Here is a 20,623-nt window from a genome sequence, read left to right as displayed (position 1 = left end):
AGATTCGCCAAATCTAAGCCGACAAGGTTGTTATCTAGAAGTTTGTGAATTAAAAGGAAGATAAGAAAGATGAGTTGGTGGCACAAAACACCATGTAGAATGTTTTTAAGGATACAACTGATGAAGTTTGAAGTTAAGAACAAGATATGAGGTAGATACATTGTATCCTACCTTTAATCCATTTGAAACCCTAAAATTGGAGAGGGAGAATTTAGCGGCAAAGGGAAGTCAGATTCCTATTTAAGGAGTCATAAGTTAATGAAAAAAAGTGAGAGGTGGTCAAGCATGAAAGCATGAAATGCTGAAGAAGGTGTGAAGGAGGAAAGAAAGCATAGTTACTTTGTTTTAGTAAGAAGACCCCTGATATAGATGCATTGGTACAATGAGTTAGAAGACTTAGGGAGATGAAGCTTGAGAAGAATACAAGCAATCAGAGCTAAAGTGATTAAAGCCAAGCATAAGGATTGAACAAAAAGTGTAATCTAAAATCTGTAAAGTATGTTGTAAGTTATATCAGATCAAAAGACCATTATTGTTACTTTCTAGCAATTGTAATAGTTAGTTTAAATTCTATGGACTTAGGTTGGTTTGATAGCCATAAGATAAATCCTTTAACAGGGTGACATTCCAAGTGAATGTTCTATAGACCTTTAACCAGGCCCATTCCTAACAGTTTGGTGAAATCCTCTAACAAGGTCACATATAATAGTGTGTTGTAATCCTTTAACAGGGCAAGCTTTTAATAGGGCATCACTTCAGAAGAGTGAGAATCAAGTAGCATGTTACTAGTGGTTTTTCCCAAATTGGGTTTCCACGTAAATCATTGTTTCATGTGTTGATCTTGCATGTTTTATCTTTGCATGTTCATTTACTGTAACTTGCTAATATGGTTGATTTAAGTTTGGATGGATGAAGAGTGTATGGATTCATTAAAAGTAGTGAAAAAGTATTAATAGGGCATTTGGACCTTGGATAACTGATTCACCCCCCCCCCCCTCTCAGTTATTCTAAATAATTCTAACAATTGGTATCAAAGCTTGTTTGTTGATTCAGTTTAAAAGGACTATAAGCAGAAAAGATCAAAATGCCAAAAAGAGAAGTTTCCAAGCTCAACAAAGACAACTTTGTTGCATGGAAAAGTTTGATGAAGCTACATCTTGGATCCATAGGAGATTATGCTCAAAATTCAATTGTCACTGAACATGTAGATCCAACAGGTGCTCCTATTGTAGAAGACATGAAAAACAAGCAAGAACACAATCAGACAATGCTGGAAATTGCCTCTGCACTCAGCTATGCTAAATTTGATGATATCAAAGGATGTGACACTACATTCAAAATGTGGAAATCCCTATCAGACATCTATGGAGGAGATTAGAATGTACAATGAGAAAAAGGAGAAAGTCTCAAAGGAAAGTTTGATGACATGAAAATGGAAGAAAATGAGAATGTTGCTCAGTATGGTGCAAGAATAAAGGAAGTGGTAAGTGCAATAAGATGCTTGAGTGGTCAACTGGATGAAGATACTATTAATAGTAAGTTCTTAAGAACCTTGCTCCCTATCTATGCTATTAGAGTATTAGTAATACAAGAGCTAAGATGTATACCAGGAAATAATCTAAGTTTTGAAGGTATAATAGGTAGACTCACTGCATTTGAGTTATCTAACTTTGACAAATATAGACCTGAGAATGTTGAATCTGCTTTTAAGGCCAAGTTATCACTGAAAGATGCTGAACAAGTGAAATCAAAGAAAGGAAGAAAAATGAAGTATGTATCCAGTGATAGTAGCACTAATGAGGAAGATGTGGAATAATTGGAAGCATTTCTTGCTAGAAGATTTCACAGGGGCAAAGGAAAATTCAAAGGTAAGATGCCTGTCATTTGTTTCAATTGCAATGAAGTAGGTCATATTTCTGCAAGGTGTCCACAGAAAAAGGATTCCAAAGAAGGCAACAAATACAAGTACAGAAGAGATGATGACAAGAGAGATTTCAAAGAAAAAGGTAAGAAGTGTTATATTGTTGAAGAAAATTTTGATGACAATGATGATGAAGTTGTTTATGTAGCCATGAAGGACCAATCTAATGAAGAAGAGCCCACAACACTGGTAACATGTATAAACAAGAATGACAGATGGATCATAGACAGTGGATGCTCACATCATATGAAAGGAGACAAAAGTAAGTTTGTTAACTTTACTCAGTATGATGGAAATAGTGTTAGATTTGGTAATGATGCCCCATGTCAAATCAAAGGAAAAGGTTTCATTAAGCTCACAGAACAAATTTCATGTGCCAATGCATACTATGTTGAAGGATTAAACTACAATTTGCTAAGTGTTTCACAGTTAAGCAATATAGGATTGCAGAGTAGAATTTGGAAACAAAATTGCAAAAATCTATGATACTGATGGTAAACTGATAGGAAAAGGAGATCAAACAAAGAGTAATCTATTTTACCTTGATATGGATGATGTTTCTTGTTTATTTGCAAAATTTGATGATGAATGGTTATGGCATAGAAGATTATGTCATGTCAACTTTGACAATCTAGTCAATATCAGTAAAATGAAGATAGTCAGAGGTTTACTAAAATTGAAGAAGCCTGATAATATCATATGCAAACAATGTTAGCTAGGAAAGATGACAAAGTCAAGTTTCAAAAGCAAAAACTATACATCTAAAGAGATACCTTGAGTTAGTTCATACTGACTTATGTGGTCCAATGTAAATACAAAGCTATAGAGGAGATAAATACATAATGCTATTTGTTGATAACTATTTCAGGATGATGACTGTTATGTTCTTAAAACTAAAATCTGATACTTTTCAAATGTTTAAGTGGTATGTGGCTAGAGTTGAAAAGGAAATAGGAAAAAGCTTGAAATGCCTAAGATTAGATAGAGGTGGTGAATTTACATCAAATGAATTCGAGATATTCTATAATGATAAAGGAATTGAAAGACAAACGTCAGCTCCTAGAACTCCCCCACAGAATGGAATTACTGAAAGAAGAAATAGATCTATGATTGACTATGCTAGAACATTAATGATGGAAAAGACTGTTGCTCTAAAATATTGGAGAGAACTGGTAAATGTAGCTATTCATACGCTGAACCAAGTACAAGTCAAGAAAAGTACAAATACAACACCTTTTGAATTCTGGTATGGTCACTCACCCAATGTAAAATATTTCAAAGTGTTTGGTTGTAAATGCTTTATCCTTAAAAATGCTAGAAATGGAAAATTTGATGTAAAAAGTGATGAAAGCATATTTCTTGGTTACTCCACTGGAAGTAAGGCATATAAGTGTTTGAATACTAACACTAAAAAATTTGTGGAAAGTGAAAATGTAAACTTTGATGAGCACACAAAAATCCAAGTTGAAGTACCAAAGAAAATGGAAGAATACAGAACCTTTGTGTATTCTTATGAAGGAATGACTGTTGATGAGGATGATGTCAATCAAATTGAAACTCAACAAAAAGTATCAATCTTAGTCGAGTCTCAACCAATGAATGCCGAGTTGCATTCAGAAGCTGAGTTGCAGAATGAAGGAAATGGACAATCTGATTCTAAAGACAGTACACATGATGAAGAACAACCTGATAATGAAGTGCATAGTGATCCTGAATCTGGAAGATCAAACATGGAAACAAGGACAGAGCCAGGATTATCCAAATATGTAAAAAGACATCACCCTGCTGAACAGATAATTGGTGACAAAGATGCAAGACCAATGACAAGGAATAGACTAAGATATGAATCATGTCTGATCGGCAAATTTGAACCCAAGATAGTGTATGGTGCATTACAAGATGATGACTGGTATAAAGCTATGTAAGAAGAAATTGATCAAATAAGAAAAAACAAAACCTGGAGTTTGGTTCCCAGACCAACTAACAAGAATGTGATTGGCACCAAATGGGTATTCAGAAACAAACTAGATGAGAATGGTGAGATTACCAAAAACAAAGCTAGACTAGTATGCAAGGGTTATGCTCAAGAAGAAGGAATATACTATGGGGAAACATTTTCCCCTCTTGCTAGAATGGAAGGAGTAAGAACTTTACTTGCATATGATGCCTACAAAGATTTTAAAGTCTATTAGATGGATGTAAAATCTGCCTTCTTAAATGGTATACTAGAAGAAGAAGTCTACATTGAACAACCAAAAGGATTTGTTAATGAAAACAATAGGGATATGGTCTGTAAGCTACATAAAGCACTCTATGGTTTGAAACAAGCACCTAGAGCATGGTATGAGAGACTTCACAAGTATCTAGTGCAAATTGGATTTGAAAGAACTGATGATAACAACAACATGTACATCAAAGTAGAAGAAGGTAAAGACATTATTGTATCTAAAATATTTGTGGATGACATAGTGTTTGGTGGTAAGGATAGTACTTTGCAAAGGTTTTGTTGACAAAATGAAAGATGAATTTGAGATGTCTATGTTTGGAGAAATCAAGTTTTTTGTTAGATTGCAAGTACATCAACTCAAACATGGAATATTTGTTAAAAAATCAAAGTACATCAAAGAAATTCTTAAAAAATTTGGATTGGAGGAATCCAAACTAGTCAGCACACCAATGGAAACAAGAAATAAGCTGTCCAAAAATGATGAGTCAGTTGAAGTCAATCAAACAATGCATAGATTCATGATTGGAAAACTACAATATGTTGTACATAGTAGACCAGACATAGCATTAGCAATTGGAATAGTGGCTAGGTTCTCTGCTAATCCTAAAGAAAATCATCTCATAGTAGTAAAAAGAATAATGAGATATCTTAAAGGAACTGATAAATTTGGTCTATACTACAAAAAGAATAGAAAATTTGAGCTCAATGCATATACAAATGCTGACTAGGGAGGAAACATTGATGATAGAAAAATCACAAGTGGAGGTGCATTATTTCTAGGCAAAAGGCTGGTTACCTGGACTAGCAAGAAACAAACATGTCAATCTCAGTCCACTACAGAGTTAGAATATGTAGCAGCTATAGTTAATTGCACAAACATTGTATGGCTCACACATCTATTGAATGGAATGAAAGAAGAAGTAAAAAAACTTGTGATATTGTATTGTGATAATACAAGTGCTATAAACATATCCAAAAATTCAGTAATGCATGCAAAAACCAAGCATATTGCAATCAAGTATCATTATGTCAGAGAATTGGTAGAAGATAAACAAGTGAAGTTTGAATACATTCACACAAAGGAAAAAATTGCAGATATCTTCACCAAACCATTGCCCAAGGATGGCTATGAATATCTTAGAGGAAAGTTGGGGTAAATACCCCTACCTCAAGCAGTTTAAGGCAAAAAGGAAGCTGCCCTGCATCAACAGGAATAAATCATCAAAATATTAACAGATTGATGCAGAAGATGACAATAGGAGCAGAAACTCCAAATTAGTCACAAGCATGGTGATAGAGGGAGAAAAACAACAAGAAGCCAAAGTTCATATTTTTCATGATAAAGATGCTACATCTTTGGCATTTATGTCAAAGAGGGAGAAATATGTAGAAACCTAATCAATACAAAGAAAGAGGGAGATATATGAGATCAATAGTAAAAAATGCAGTAGCAAAGAAACATAGCAGACAACGTGTACAATCTTGGTGGTAACTAAGTTGATTAATTGATCAGTTTGGTTTGCCATCAATGCCAAAGAGGGAGATTGTTGGAAATGATTGAAATGATCATAAGAAAAGTTGTTGGAATAATATATGGAACTAGTAAAGAATGTTCTCAATCATTGTTTTTTCATTGATGTCAAACTTTCTACTTCCAGGAATGACAATTTCTTTAGTGATCCAAATACTATCAATTAGTTGATTGTCAAGGAGGAGGCAATCAATAAGAAGTAACTAGAACACCTAGAGAAAGGTTGAAGTTATGATGTTGTAATGAAGTACAAGGATCAACTAAGCCATTGATGAAAAAAGTGTATTTGATGACATACTATAAGATACAAAGAATGGGCACACTGAAACATATCAAAGATTTATGGTTTTAGCTAAGTCTTTTGTAAAGCTCAACTAAGTTCATTGGAGAGAAGGAGTCGAGCAAGCTAGTAAGAGCTGAGCAAATTCCTAGTTAAAGCTGAGTAAACTTCAGATGCTGAGTAAACTTCAGATGCCAAGTAAACTTTAGATGCCATGTAAACTTCAAGTGCCGAGTAAACTTCAGATGCAGAGTAAACTTCAGATGCCGAGTAAACTTCAAGTGCTGACTAAACTTCAGATGCCGAGTAAACTTCAGATGCCGAGTAAACTTTAGATGCTGAGTGATATAGAGTTATCAAGTGCTGAGCAGATATAGGTGCCGAGCACCAGTAAACCAATAGTGCCGAGTAACACAGAGGTTTCGAGCACCAGTAAATCAATAATGCCAAGTTGCTACATTATTTTGAAGATCAAAGATTTGCCAGATCTAAGCCGACAAGGTTGTTATCTAGAAGTTTTTGAATTAAAAGGAAGATAAGAATGATGAGCTAGTGGCACAGAACACCATGTAGAACATTTTTAAGGATACAACTGACAAAGTTTGTAGTTAAGAACAAGATATGAGGTGGATACATTGTATCCTACCTAATCCATTTGAAACCCTAAAATTGGAGAGGGAGAATTGAGCGAGAAAGGGAAGTCAGATTCCTATTTAAGGAGTCATAAGTTAATGAAAAAAAGTGAGAGCTGGTCAAGCATGAAAGCATGAAATGCTGAAGAAGATGTTAAGGAGGAAAGAAAGCATAGTTACTTTGTTTCAGTAAGAAGACCCCTGATATAGATGCATTGGTACAATGAGTTAGAAGACTTAGGGAGATGAAGCTTGAGAAGAGGACAAGCAATTAGAGCTGAAGTGATTAAAGCCAAGCATAAGGATTGAACAAAAAGTGTGATCTGAAATCTGCAAAGTATGTTGTAAGTTATATCAAATCAAAAGACCATTATCATTACTTTCTAGCAATTGTAACAGTTAGTTTAAATCCTATGGACATAGGTTGGTTTGATAGCCATAAGATAAATCCTTTAATAGGGTGACATTCCAAGTGAATGTTCTAGAGACCTTTAACCAGGCCCATTCCTAACAGTTTGGTGAAATCCTCTAACAAGGTCACATTTAACAATGTGTTGTAAACCTTTAACAGGACATCACTTCAGAAGAGTGAGAACCAAGTAGCATGTTACTAGCGGTTTTTACCAAATTGGGTTTGCACGTAAATCATTGTGTCATGTGTTGATCTTGCATGTTTTATCTTTTCATGTTGATTTAATGTAACTTGCTAATATGGTTGATTTAAGTTTGGATGGATGAAGAGTGTATGGATTCATTAAAAGTAGTGAAAAAGTATTAATAGGGCATTTGGACCTTGGATAATTGATTCACCCCCCCTCTCAGTTATTCTAAAGAATTTTAACACATCCCACCATCAACAAGGTGAGGAATATCTTCAGCAACAACCTCCAACTACTCTACAGGTTCTATATCAGACTCCACAAACTGATCAACTAAACCAAAATCTTCAACGTTGACCTTATGATGCCATCTTCTTTCATGAACAAGTCCCTTAACTAGCTAGAAAACTCTCTTTTAGATCAATAGAATCCAACTCCACAAACACTTATGGAATACCTTCCTCATCCTATCCTTATCTCAATCTGCTAAACTATTTTTAAACTGAGTAACCACCTCCTTAGCTCAACTAGCCAAACTAGCTTCAACCCAAGTAGACATCTCAAAAAACCTCCTTTCCAGCACATCACAAAGATTTGCAACCATCTCATGGTCCAATATTCTTAGAACCATCTCCCAAGATCTTTGTAAATGCTCTACAAAAATCCTACCCATGCTCCTTGTGACAACTTCAAATTATTTGCAAGTTAGATCACAACCTACTACCTCACATGAACAATTAGAAACCAAATAAAAAATCTAAGAACATGGATCTACAATACAAAAACTCTCTATGAATATGCCTCAACAAGATTAGTCTTCTATTATTGCATCCATCGACCTATCTACAAGCCCTCTACAATTGCAAGTTAGAACCATGATTTTTCACCTCACAACCAAGAAATCTAGGACTCTAAAAAGAAAAATCCACCATCAGATCAAGATCAACTTAGGTCTACTTCTCCAACCCAAGTCTTAGTGCAAATTTCCACAACTTTGGTGATCTATCTACACATTCAGGAACAACCTTCACTCTAACACCACCTGATGTAGTGCAAGATAGGAGAATCCCCAAAGGAGATGTCCTAGTTCCCAAAAAATAATCACATAGTGGAAACACAATAATAATCCAAGACCTAATACCAAATTACAATAATTTATTCATAAAATAACTATTACATACAATGTGTTAGGTTGTAAGGTCTTCTTAGTTACGACCAAATATAGAGCAATAACAATAATAGTTTTGCAAGATTCCTCAAGATCCAACCCAAACACTAGCTAGTTTAGATCCACATTCTGGTAGAAGCCTCCAAGGAAGATCTCAACTTGTGCTCACAAGCCCACCAAGAAATATTCTTGTTTTCCAAGTTGTAGCCCTAGTTCTACTCTAAATTTATCCAAGATCCAACAGTCAATTGGCTCACACTCAATGCTTTGTCCAATCACTCACAACGTCATCATAATCCTACTGTAAACTACCTCATATTTGATGCTCTATCCAGAGATTCAAGAAAAATCACCCTTCAGTTGCTCCCACACTCACTCCTCCCTTTAATGATTGAATTATTCCCTCCATGAATGAATGACTAAAAGACTCCACAAGATCCCATACTTGTACCAATCTAATCCACAAGTCAACCCAGAATGCCAAAAGCTAACATTAAATACTTGAAGAGTGACAAGTCAAGATCTAATTGAGTTAAAACTCATTCTTCAAACTAAATGTATCACTTTATTTCCTCTAAAACCTCTTAAAATTTCTAAGGCTAATTTTCTAAGGATATCTTCAGACTCATCCTTAAAGTCATGCATAGAATCCCATTGTGCAAACTGCCAAAACTTGATACTCTAGGAGAATTGCCATATCTCCAAACTTATAATAAATTAGGAGTAGAAACCCTAACAAAATATGTTACTCTAGGTGTTCTTTAATCTCTAAACTTTTTAACCTCTAACTCATTGCATAAAATTAGTTAAATGGCTCATAATAGGAACCCAAAAACCAGAAAGCATAGTTCCATCAGTAAGGTAAAACAACTCAAACTTCAATTCAAATCATCTAATCTTTATGAAATCATGAGGAAAGCTACTCTAATGCATCTCCAACACATCCCTAACAATGAAAAGCACAACTTCACCAAAATCAAAGCTCGATACTCCTACATTAGAAGAAACAACTTTGGATCCAATGATTCATACAATGCCATTGAGTCATCATGTTGATCACAAAATGGAAATGGTTCCAACCATGGATCAGCACATTGGAAAGGATGAAAACAAGATACCAAGGTGTAGCATAGATTCAAATTATTTCAATAGAAGATCTAATCATGTGGTTGCACCCATTTCACATTAAGGTAATGATGTTCGAGGGTCCTCTTGTGATGGTATTCAAGTTGGAAATAGTACAGTGAGTTATGTATTGTGGATTTGAAAACCAAAAGCATTCTAATTTTTGTCACTCCACTGCAAAAGATGTTAGAAGGATGTGTTGTGATGTATGGTCACTAAGAGCTAAGAAGTCCAATTTTATTTTTTCCCAAGAAAGATAACACTTCCAACAGGTGAAGGCAAAATGCTATCAACAGAATCATTTGCAATAATGGTGGTAGTATGTGCCAAGATTTGAATTCAATATGTAAGAATATTTTAAATCATTTTGAGTAGATGTATAAGAAATTTACAAGGATATAATGTCTATGATGATGTCATCATTACTATCATAGCTATAATGGAGAAGAGAATGTAAACAAAAATGATTCTATAGAAATCCTATCGAGGTTGATAGTGCATGTGAATTCAATTAGAATTATACAAATAATTTAGCAGGAATGACATCTAGAAGTTTATATTTGGAAATAGTGACTTCTATTTTGTCACACAACATGCTTAGAATATGAAAAATTTAAATATAAATCATATTGGATTAAATGAAATTGTATGTAGTAATAATTCTTTAGAAATAAAATGGGAGTGGCAAAGGAGTTTCAAAATTTAAAGTAACTTTTAAGCATGCTAAAGCATGGCATCCATATGTATAAGTTGTGTCAAAGTTATCTAAAGATGAATCTATTGATGAGTAAAAGAGACTTGCAAGATAGAGAAAAACTCATTTTGATAGCATGTATATCCATGTTCTTTACAATAGACATAGGCGCATGTTCTTCACACATAACCTAGATATATAGCATAATTTTCTTTAGATACATGGATTCATAGAAAACCACTATTAAATCCTTAACAAGATGATTTTCATGTTGAGTATCAGAGCCAACAGTAGTCACCATTTCATCTTTCCTTATCTCCTCAAACTTAGGGCATATGCATTCAATCCATTTCCAACATTCAGTTGAGTTAGGGGATAAATATTCAGTAGATTATTTGGCTTAATAATGACAAATAGTCACCCAAAAAGTCTTAATTTTATCTCTCGGCCATCCACATCATGAAAACACCTCAAATCAGAACAACACCAACCTTGCTTTCATCTTTCCAAATTAAATATTATTATTCTTGCATCCTTTATTTTCCATTTCATAGAAGTCATCATTTTAGGCAATATTAAAAAGGTGAGAAGCAAAAATAAATGGAATGAAAAGCAAGCCAAAATCCTCAACTATTGAAAAGGATAAAAATCACAATGTTTGAAGTTAGACATTTTTAAATCTTAATCAATCTATGAACCAAAAACTTGGTCTTTCATTCAAGAATCTAGAAAATAATAAATGTATAGATATCCATCCCAATTTACCCACTTGATTACAATTCCTCAATCTACAAGGAAGATTCATCCTTTGTTCTAGTTCAATCACATGTAAGATTTGGGAAGTAATCTAATTATCAAAGTCTAAGAAACTTAATGATAGATCCAAGTTTCAAAGTGAGCTTTTGAAGCAACTTTAATTGCTAAAAGCTCTACCAATTCATGGGCTTTTGATATGGAGTTTTTTCATCTCTTCAATAGAACAAACATTCATGATGTTCTGGGTGTAGGATTAGGTGACATTTTGTATTTGAAACACCTAGATCAAAATCCTATCTTTATTTTTCATATACATGTTTTAGATCAAAATTGTTAATTTACTTATTATTAGGATTGTTAACCATGAAATAATGTTTATTTTACTAAACTAGATGATCTTGAATGTATACTGGTCAAGCTATTAGATGTGTCCAAACTTAAATTCTTGTGTTGATTAAATTAATTGAGCTATAATGTAGCTTTAATGGTTTTATGTACTATTTTGTTTGAATAGTGGATGATGTGATGTTATGGAGGTAAAAGAATACATCCGTAGGCATTCTTGTAGGAGTTGTATCATCCTAGATATTATTATTATGGATGGGTATTCTAGAGATTGATTTGATATCTAAGCAATTCAAGACCATTTAAAGGAAAACTAATGCTATAATGACTAATATTTCTGATCTAGGTATATTGTAGATATCGTTACATGTAAAGAATATGATAGGATGGGTTCCAAAGAACAAGAAGCATAAGTAATCAATGTACTTGTTCTACCATTGAAGATGAAATGGAAAAAAATGCGTCGACTATTTGAGGTGATGAAATGGAAAGCTTTGTGGATTAAATAACTATTTTTAAGCAATGAATTTCTACATAGCAGCATTTCCCTCACATTCACAAAAATAGTTATGAAATCTAATTGTTGGAAAATGCATGGACTATTTAAGGCAAGGTCAAGGGAAAAAATGCTTGAGTTAAAATTAGAAAGGTCAAGAAAGAAAATCACAAATAAGAACTATCAAAATTTCCTTTCATTGCTAAAGACAACAATGATGGTGACTCTAGTTGCATATAGTCATGGGTGTTGCTATTTGCAAAGTTAAATCATATTAATATAGAATTAGGGAGTTTTTGTGTTTTTTCTATTGAGGAAGGTAGAACCTTCTAAAGAAGAATTTTTCATAATAAATGAGTTTAATCTTCAATAATTGTGTAAATAAAAAACTTTTCCCATGAAATTTTGGTTGTTTGGAAAGCTAAAAGAACAATTTATAGAATTCTTATCACTATTACTAAGGTTCCAAAGTTGCAAAAAATACTAGATGAGATCAAGTATGCAAAAACTATAATCATAACCACTCCATGAGAATCATAGAAAGTAACAATGAGTAACGGAAAGACTAATATAGAAGGCCATATCCTACATGATAGCATCAATTATTTTCCTAAATTCCTATGACTATAATAAGGAATAGATGAAGCTATAAGGTCAAGGAAGATAATGTATATTTATCAAGAATTATGTCTATGATAACTACAAATATAATTAGCAACACAAAATCTTGGAAGAATATTTCTTATGCTACACCACTATTGTCCATCCACATGATGTACATATCCAATACTATCTCTGCAACACCTTCCTAGTGAGTTTGTACTTCGAATAAATCCTATTAATTCACATATTCAATATTTAGAAATATGCATTACAACTTATTATATGCTCACTAGTAATTAAAGATCAACATCGCTTGAAATCCTAGAATAATTTGTAGATCCATAGCCTCAAATCCCTAGCTACTACTTCCCCTAAAATAAATATAAAATTTCAAATGTGATTCAAAGAATGATTAAATTGACATAAAGGACAAAATGCAAAATGTAATATTTATATTCATAAATTTGTATTGATATTCAATAGATGATTTTGCAACTTATGTTGGTGTAATTTAGCTAGTTATATGAAATTCTTTTCTATATATGTATATATATAGATTGAATTCTATAAATTTTAATTATCTGAGAAAAATAATATAAAGAATTACACACACACACACACACACACACACACACACACACACACAGAGATAAACTTTTATTACCTAAGAAAAAATAATGTAGAGAATTTGGTTAGTTTCATAGAATTGACATTGGTTAGTTTCATAGAATTGACACAGTATAACATTGCAGGGAAATTATAGGCTACAAGATCATTCCAATTCTAGTCCCAAAAATGTTGTGGTTACAACATTTTCATGGAAAAATATTTGTAAATGCATATCTAAAAGTTTTGTACTATATTTTATGTTTGCAAATAAGTAATAATTGCATAGAATTATACATTTTCTGATATGTTGTAGGTTCATGAACAATATCTAGGTAGTTGGGAGTCCTAGTCAAGTATTTTGTATATTTTAAAACTTTTCTACTACACATTATCTTCTTTTAATATCTTTTTGGTAGGTCTAAACTTTAATTGGAGCCAATGTTATTGCAGACTGTGTATGTTCTAAACTTTGACTTTAACAAGTATAACTATATTATTGCAAATTTTTCTTAATATGAAATGACATGTCCATGTTCCTAGTAGATAAAAACATGTTCAGAAAGAACATATACAAAAAAATATTTAAAACCTATAGAAATTCATTTTAATTTAGTTATAATCATGTCTAATTATAGTACCAATACATAATTATCTCTCTCACCATAAATAAAGGAAAAACCATTAGAAATGATCATATGCATACATGGATTGTCCACGAAAATCTACCAGTAGCCCAACCGTTAATAGGAACATCAACAATATTTTGCTAAGGAGGCTCAACCAAATTGAACTTTAGAGGATCCCTATGCAGATATAATTCCTCCTAATATTCCTCTTACGATTCATACATACAACATGGAGTATCATCCCATCATTTTATACCTACAATGAATGAAATTGATTAATTAATGAAGGTATGTTAGTTTGAGCTTCACTTGTTTTCGAGAATACTTTAATATTCTTTACTTAACAAGGCCAACCACGTGAAGGTGGAAGCTCATATGATCTCATCTCCCTCCCCCTAACATCAATCTAAGTTCCTCATTATCATCTAATTGCATACTTCATTCATTTAATAATCCATTTATGAACTATAACATTCAATCAATACAATTACATAACATTCATTGATATGATATAAAATTCATTAATACACAATTCTTATCAAGACTTCATTAACAAAAAAAAAAATTCATTACCATGACAAAAAAAATTAATACTAATACACAATAGTCATAGATAATTACTTAAAATAACATTCTTTCATTATAAAATAGCCTAGAAAGAGTACCTAAGAAGAGATGGATATCACATTCATTCATTACTAAAGTATAGCATCCATTCATTTGTTGGAAATATGGATGGAGTAACTGAGGGAGGAGGTGAATTAGTTACCACAAAAAAAAATCCACAGATCCATTAGATGTCTTAAAAAACTAGTTGCTGTTGTCACTTGGTAGCCACACAGAAAAATGTTGTAACTTGGTAGATGAATTAATTACTAATCTTTAAACATTCACAAAGATTTAACATGCATGCATAAAATAAATAACATGATCACAAGGGACATTAGATTTAATGTGGAAACCAAATATGGGAAAAACCACCAAGTAACTAGCTATCAATTTTCACTCTTCTAAAGTGAGCCCTGTTAGGAGCCAACCCTATTAAAGGTTACAAAACACACAGTTAGATGTGACCTTCTTAAATGAGTTAATCAACCTACTAGGAGTGGCCTTGCTAGAAGACTTTAGAAAAATTTAATAGAACTATCCACCTTGTTAGAGGGTTTACAAAATGGTTGTTAAACCAACAAAGTTAAAAGATTTAGGAAATCACTGCTACAATTGTGAGAAAATAACAATGAGTTGAACTGAATGAGATACAACTAAACTTTGCTGATATATATATCTATTCTACTTTACTATATCCTCTTTGATCAAATAAATCTTTTGTACTCAAGGATATCTAATCCTTCTTCAAAATTTGTTCACAGCTTCTTCACAATCAATACACTTGCATGCTCGCTCGTTCACCCATTCCTCTTTTTGCATTCACACCTTGACCTTTTATTTATACCTCACAAATTATCTAGCCTACTCATTTAAAAGTTAAAATTACCAATAATCATTACATGAAATAATTAAACTTTATTTCACAAAATAATGAAATCCTTGATTGGCTGACCCTGCTCAATAAACATTGCTCTTGAAATGATTTCTAGTGTTTACCAACTGAAGCTCAATGAACACTAAAAAATCTGAAAAATCCTTTGGAGATTGAGTGAACACAATAAACACTAAATTTCCTTCATGATCCTTGTGAGCTCGATAGAAACTAACTTCTATCATAGAAACCTTCATCACCTAAGTGAGCTTAGTAGAAACTATTTCCATAGAGTAACTTCCAGGAATGCTCAGTAGACTCTGTAGATAGACTTTGAGAATTTTCTTGCTGACCAATTGAGCTTGGTAGACTTTATTGGATAACTAACATGACATTTGTGTAATATCAAAGACAACACATAATTGAATAATTGTATTTAACAATCTCCTTCTTTGGCATTGATGGCAACACAACATGTCATATTAGATGAAATTTGAAAACAAGTCTTTATTTGATAGAAAATTTCTCCCTCTTAGATTTTAAGCCAAAAACTTCTCAAATATAGTAATCTCCCTCTGTGAAGGAATTACATAGCTTTTTTTCAAATAATAAACAAATTCAAATTTCAGAAATATGACAATACACTCTACCTCTTTGACAACATATGCCAAAGACAACACAACACAAATGAGTAGCAATGTACCTTGAGTACTGATTCATATGCAATATTTTCATGATTATGCTACATCAACTAAAAAGATTTTCAACTTGGTCCTTGTTGATACATCACTAAAACTTCATTTTAGTGAGCCTCAAATAGAGGAATGACCCCTAACTTACCTCTTAGATACAAGAATGCATCCTTAGGTAATGGATTGGTGAATATGTTAGAAATTTGTTCCTTTGTATGGACATATTCCAATCTGATCTCCTTATCCTACACCAATTCTCTCACAAAGTGATACTTTATTGCAATGTGCTTAGTTTTATAATGCATTACTGGATTCTTAGATATGTTGATTGTACTTGTATTGTCACAAAACATAACAAGTAGTCATTGATCTCAACCTTCATGCCTTCCAGTAATTGTTTGAACCAAACAATATTAGAATAGTTCATTGCTATTGCAACATACTCTACTTCTGCTATATATTGAGATGTACAATTTTGTTTTCTACTTTCCCAAGAAACCAACCTCTTTCCAAGAAAGAATTCTCCTCCACTTGTACTTTTTCTATCATCAATGTTTCTTACCCAATCAACATCAGTAAACACTTTTAAGTCTATATTACCTCCAAATTTGTACCATAATCCATAATCTTCAGTGCCTTTCAAGTATCTCACGATCCTTTTGATTGCTATCATATGATTTTCTCTTGGTTTTTCTAAAAATATTTCTACAATACCAACTACAAGAGAAATATTAGGCCTTGTATGAACTACATACTGCAACTTTCCAATCATTGATCTATAGAAGGTTTGATCTACCTCTTTTGATTCATCATCCTTGGTAAGCTTTAGTCCAATACACAAGGGAGTGCCAACTAGTTTACAATCTTCCATACAAAATTTCTTGAGTATCTCCTTGATGTATTTAGATTTAGTGATGTAGATACCATTCTTGCTCTATTGAATTTGAAGACCAAAAAAGAATTTAATCTCACCAAACATTGACATCTCAAATTCTTTGTTCATTTGCTCTAAAAATTCTTTGCATAAATCATCATTTTCTATAAACAAAGTATCATCCACAAATATTTCTACCAAAATATTATTATTATCTGGTCCTTCCTTGATATACAAGCTACAGTTATCATTAGTCTTTGAAAACCAATCTGAATAAGATAGTTATGCAATCTTTCATACCATGCTCTAGGGGCTAGTTTCAAATCATACAATACTTTCTATAACTTACAGACCATGTCTCTCTTGTCTAGATCAACAAAACCTTTAGGTTTCTCAATGTAGACTTCTTCATCTAGACTACCATTGAGAAATGTAGATCTAACATCGATTTGATATATCTTAAATCCTTTTTATGCAACATATGCAAGTAAGGTCCTAACACCTTCCAATCATGCAATAGGAGCAAAAGTCTCTCCATATTCTATTCCTTCTTTTTGAGAGTAGACTTTACATATCAGTCTAGCCTTGTTTCTTGATTCCTTACCATCTTCATTCAACTTATTTTTGAATACCCACTTAGTTCCAATCACATTTTTATCTTTAGGCCTAGGTACAAGAGTCCAAGTTTTGTTTAACTCTATTTTCTCTATTTCTTCATTCATAACCTCAATCCAAATTTCATTTTTTAATGCATCTTTGACATTTTTTTTCTTCAAAATCAGCAAGTAAACAAATACCTTTTAGCTTACTTCTTGTCATAGTACCTTTAGGTTTGTCTCCACTAATCTAATTTGGTGTATGATGTCTCTTTACATACTTTGTTAATACAAGTTCCTTGTCTTTTGATTGAGTTCCACTATCCTCATTTTAAATTTCAAGTTCTTGTTTTAGCTATTTTAACTATTGCTCAGGTCCTTTGGACTCAGTAGGCATTGTCTTGATAGCATTTTATTGTGGCTCAGGTTCCTTCAACTTAGTTTGAATTTCTTGCAACTCAGTGACTAAAGACTCAGGAGTAGAAGTTTTCTGATTGACAAATGTATCTAGCACTGTATCAGGTTCAATGGAAACAAATCTCCTATAATCTTTCGGTTCCTTTTTGCTTTCTTCTTTAGTCCTTTCTATCAACTCATCAACTTTCACATGCACACTATCTATGACTTTTTGAGAAGACAAATTCAAACATCTATATGCCTTACTCTTGTAAGAATATCCCAAAAATATGCCTTCATAAACCTTCACATCAAATTTTTCTTTTCTAGATTCTTTCAAAATGTAACATTTACTTCCAAATACTTTTAGGTTACTTATAGTGGGTTTATAGTCATACCATAACTCATAGGGGGTTTTGAATGAGTCCTTTAGCTATACTCAATTCAAGGTATGAACTACAGTGTTGATAGCTTCCTTCCAGTATTTGATAGCAATATTCATTTTAATCATTAGAGTTCTTGCATAGTCCATGATAGATCTATTCCTCCTTTTAGCTATTTCATTCTACTTGGGAGTTCTAGGTGCTGATACCTATCTTCTAATTCCCCTTTCAATGCAAAAGTTATTGAGGTCATGGGAGATGAGTTCACCACCTTTGTTTGACCACAAGCACTTTAGTCTTTTCCTTGATTCCTTCTCTACTCTAGCCAAATACCATTTGAACTTCTCAAATGCTTCTAATTTCTCTCTCAAATACATAACAGTCATCATTCTAGAGTAATCATCAACAAAAAGAATGAAGAACTTTTATCTAGAATAACTCTCAATTCTAATAGGTGCACACAAATCAGTATGCACAATTTCAAAAATTTCTTCAAACTAATAATTTTTACTTTTAAAGCTAGTTTTTCCCATCTTACCAATTTGACAATTCTTTAATATCTTTATACTAAGAATGCTTCTTACTTTCCTAAATTTTCTTATTTTTACAGGATTATCAAAATTCACATGACATAATCTTATGTGCCATAACCAACTTTCTTCAACCTGAGCAATAAAACATGAACATTCGCCAAGTTCAAGATAGAAAAAGTTACATTTTTTTTGTATGCCTGATCCAATTAGCTTTCCTTTGTCATCCAATAGCCTTTCTTTTCCATGCATGAATTCCACTTTGAATCCAATATTGATTAGCTATGCCACACAACAGATTGTGTTTTAGACCTTCAACCGAATAGGCATTATCATATACAAGCTCTTTGGTTAGTGATATTCTTCCTCTTCCTTTTATGCAATAAGGTTCATTATCACCAAATCTCACACTACCACCATCATAATCTTCAAATTGTTCAAACTGAGTTTTATGACTAGTCATATGATGAGAGTAACCATTTTTTATGATCCATGTATCATTTTTTCTCACATGAGAGATTAGTGCCATCTTATCTTCTTCATCATTATTAGATTCATCTTTCACAACAATGTAAACAATGTCATCTTAACTATTGTTAGAATCCTTAGAATCTTTAGCCATGAAACATGTTTTCTTACCATTGTCCTTGAATGATTTGAAGTCTTTCTTGCATTTGCACTTGTGATCTTTCTTCTCATTCTTGTTTTTCTTCTTTGGGCACCTAGCAACAATGTGACCAATATCCTCACATGAAAAAGAAATAAAAGGAACCTTACCTTTGTATTTCCCTTTGCCTCTAGAATATTTCCTTGCAAGTAGAGCTTCAACCACCTCAAGATCATTGTTAGAAAATTGTTCTGACTCTTCTTCACTTTCTAATTGAGATTCCTTTATCTTCTTGCCCTTTTCTTTGAGTGAAAGCTTGGCTTCAAATGTTGATTCAATGTTCTTGGAAGCTGGAACATAATTGTCATAGTTATCTAGCTCAAATGTAGTCAATCTTCCTATTATGACCTCTAAATTTATATTATGATTTTTTTCACATCTTCTTTCCTAAATTGTAGAAACTCTAATTGCATAAATGGGAAGCAATGTTCTAAGAACTTTGCTTACAATTGTTTCCTCTTTGATATCTCTTTTAGAAGCTTTGATTGCACTAATCCTTGGCTTGACTCTTTCAACATACTTGGCAATGTTCTCATCTTCTCTCATCCTCATCTGATCAAATTGTCCTCTTAGATTTCCTTCTTTGGATCTTCTCACATTATCATCACCTCCATAGATATCTTTCAACTTTTTTGACATAGTAGAGGTAGTTTTTCTATCCTTGATATCATCAAATTCTTCATAGCTTAGGGCTGATGCAATGTCTATCATCATGGTGTTATGAGTCTTCTTCTCAATAATGTCATTAATAGATAGTGTACTAGAAGGAGTCACATATTCTTCATCAAGATCTTTCAATCTTGTATCTCCAATGGAAGCTAGATGGAGTCTCATGAGACCTTGCCATGCTAAAAAGTTATCCCTGTTAAGCCTTGGAATTTCCCTTTTGTAAGACATCCTGATCTTTAGCTTAGATCCTTGAAATCCTTCCTGTAAACAGCAAATAGTTTGATACCAAATGATGGAAATATAAATGGAGTAATTGTTAGGGGAGATAAATTAGTTACCATTAAAAAAAACTCTATAGATCCCTCAGATGTCTTTAAAAAATAGTTATTGCTATCACTCAGTAGCCACATAGGAAAATGTTGTAACTTGGTAGATGAATTAATCACTGATCTTTAAACATTCACAAATATTTAACATGCATGCATAAAAGAAATAAAATAAGCACAAGAGACACAAAATTTAATGTGGAAACCCAATATGTGAAAAATACCAAGTAACTAGCTAGAAATTTTCACTCTTATAAAGTGAGCCTTGTTAGGAGCCAACCTTGTTAAAGGTTACAAAACACACCATTAGGTGTGACCTTATTAAAGGATTTAATCACCCTACTAGGAGTGGCCTTGCTAGAGGACTTTATAACAATTTGATAGAACTATCCACCTTG

This window comes from Cupressus sempervirens, chromosome 2 (assembly GCF_028749045.1).
Source record: "Cupressus sempervirens isolate cs-2001-9-10 chromosome 2, ASM2874904v1, whole genome shotgun sequence".
Taxonomy (NCBI): domain Eukaryota; kingdom Viridiplantae; phylum Streptophyta; class Pinopsida; order Cupressales; family Cupressaceae; genus Cupressus; species Cupressus sempervirens.
This window is presented reverse-complemented; position numbering follows the sequence as displayed.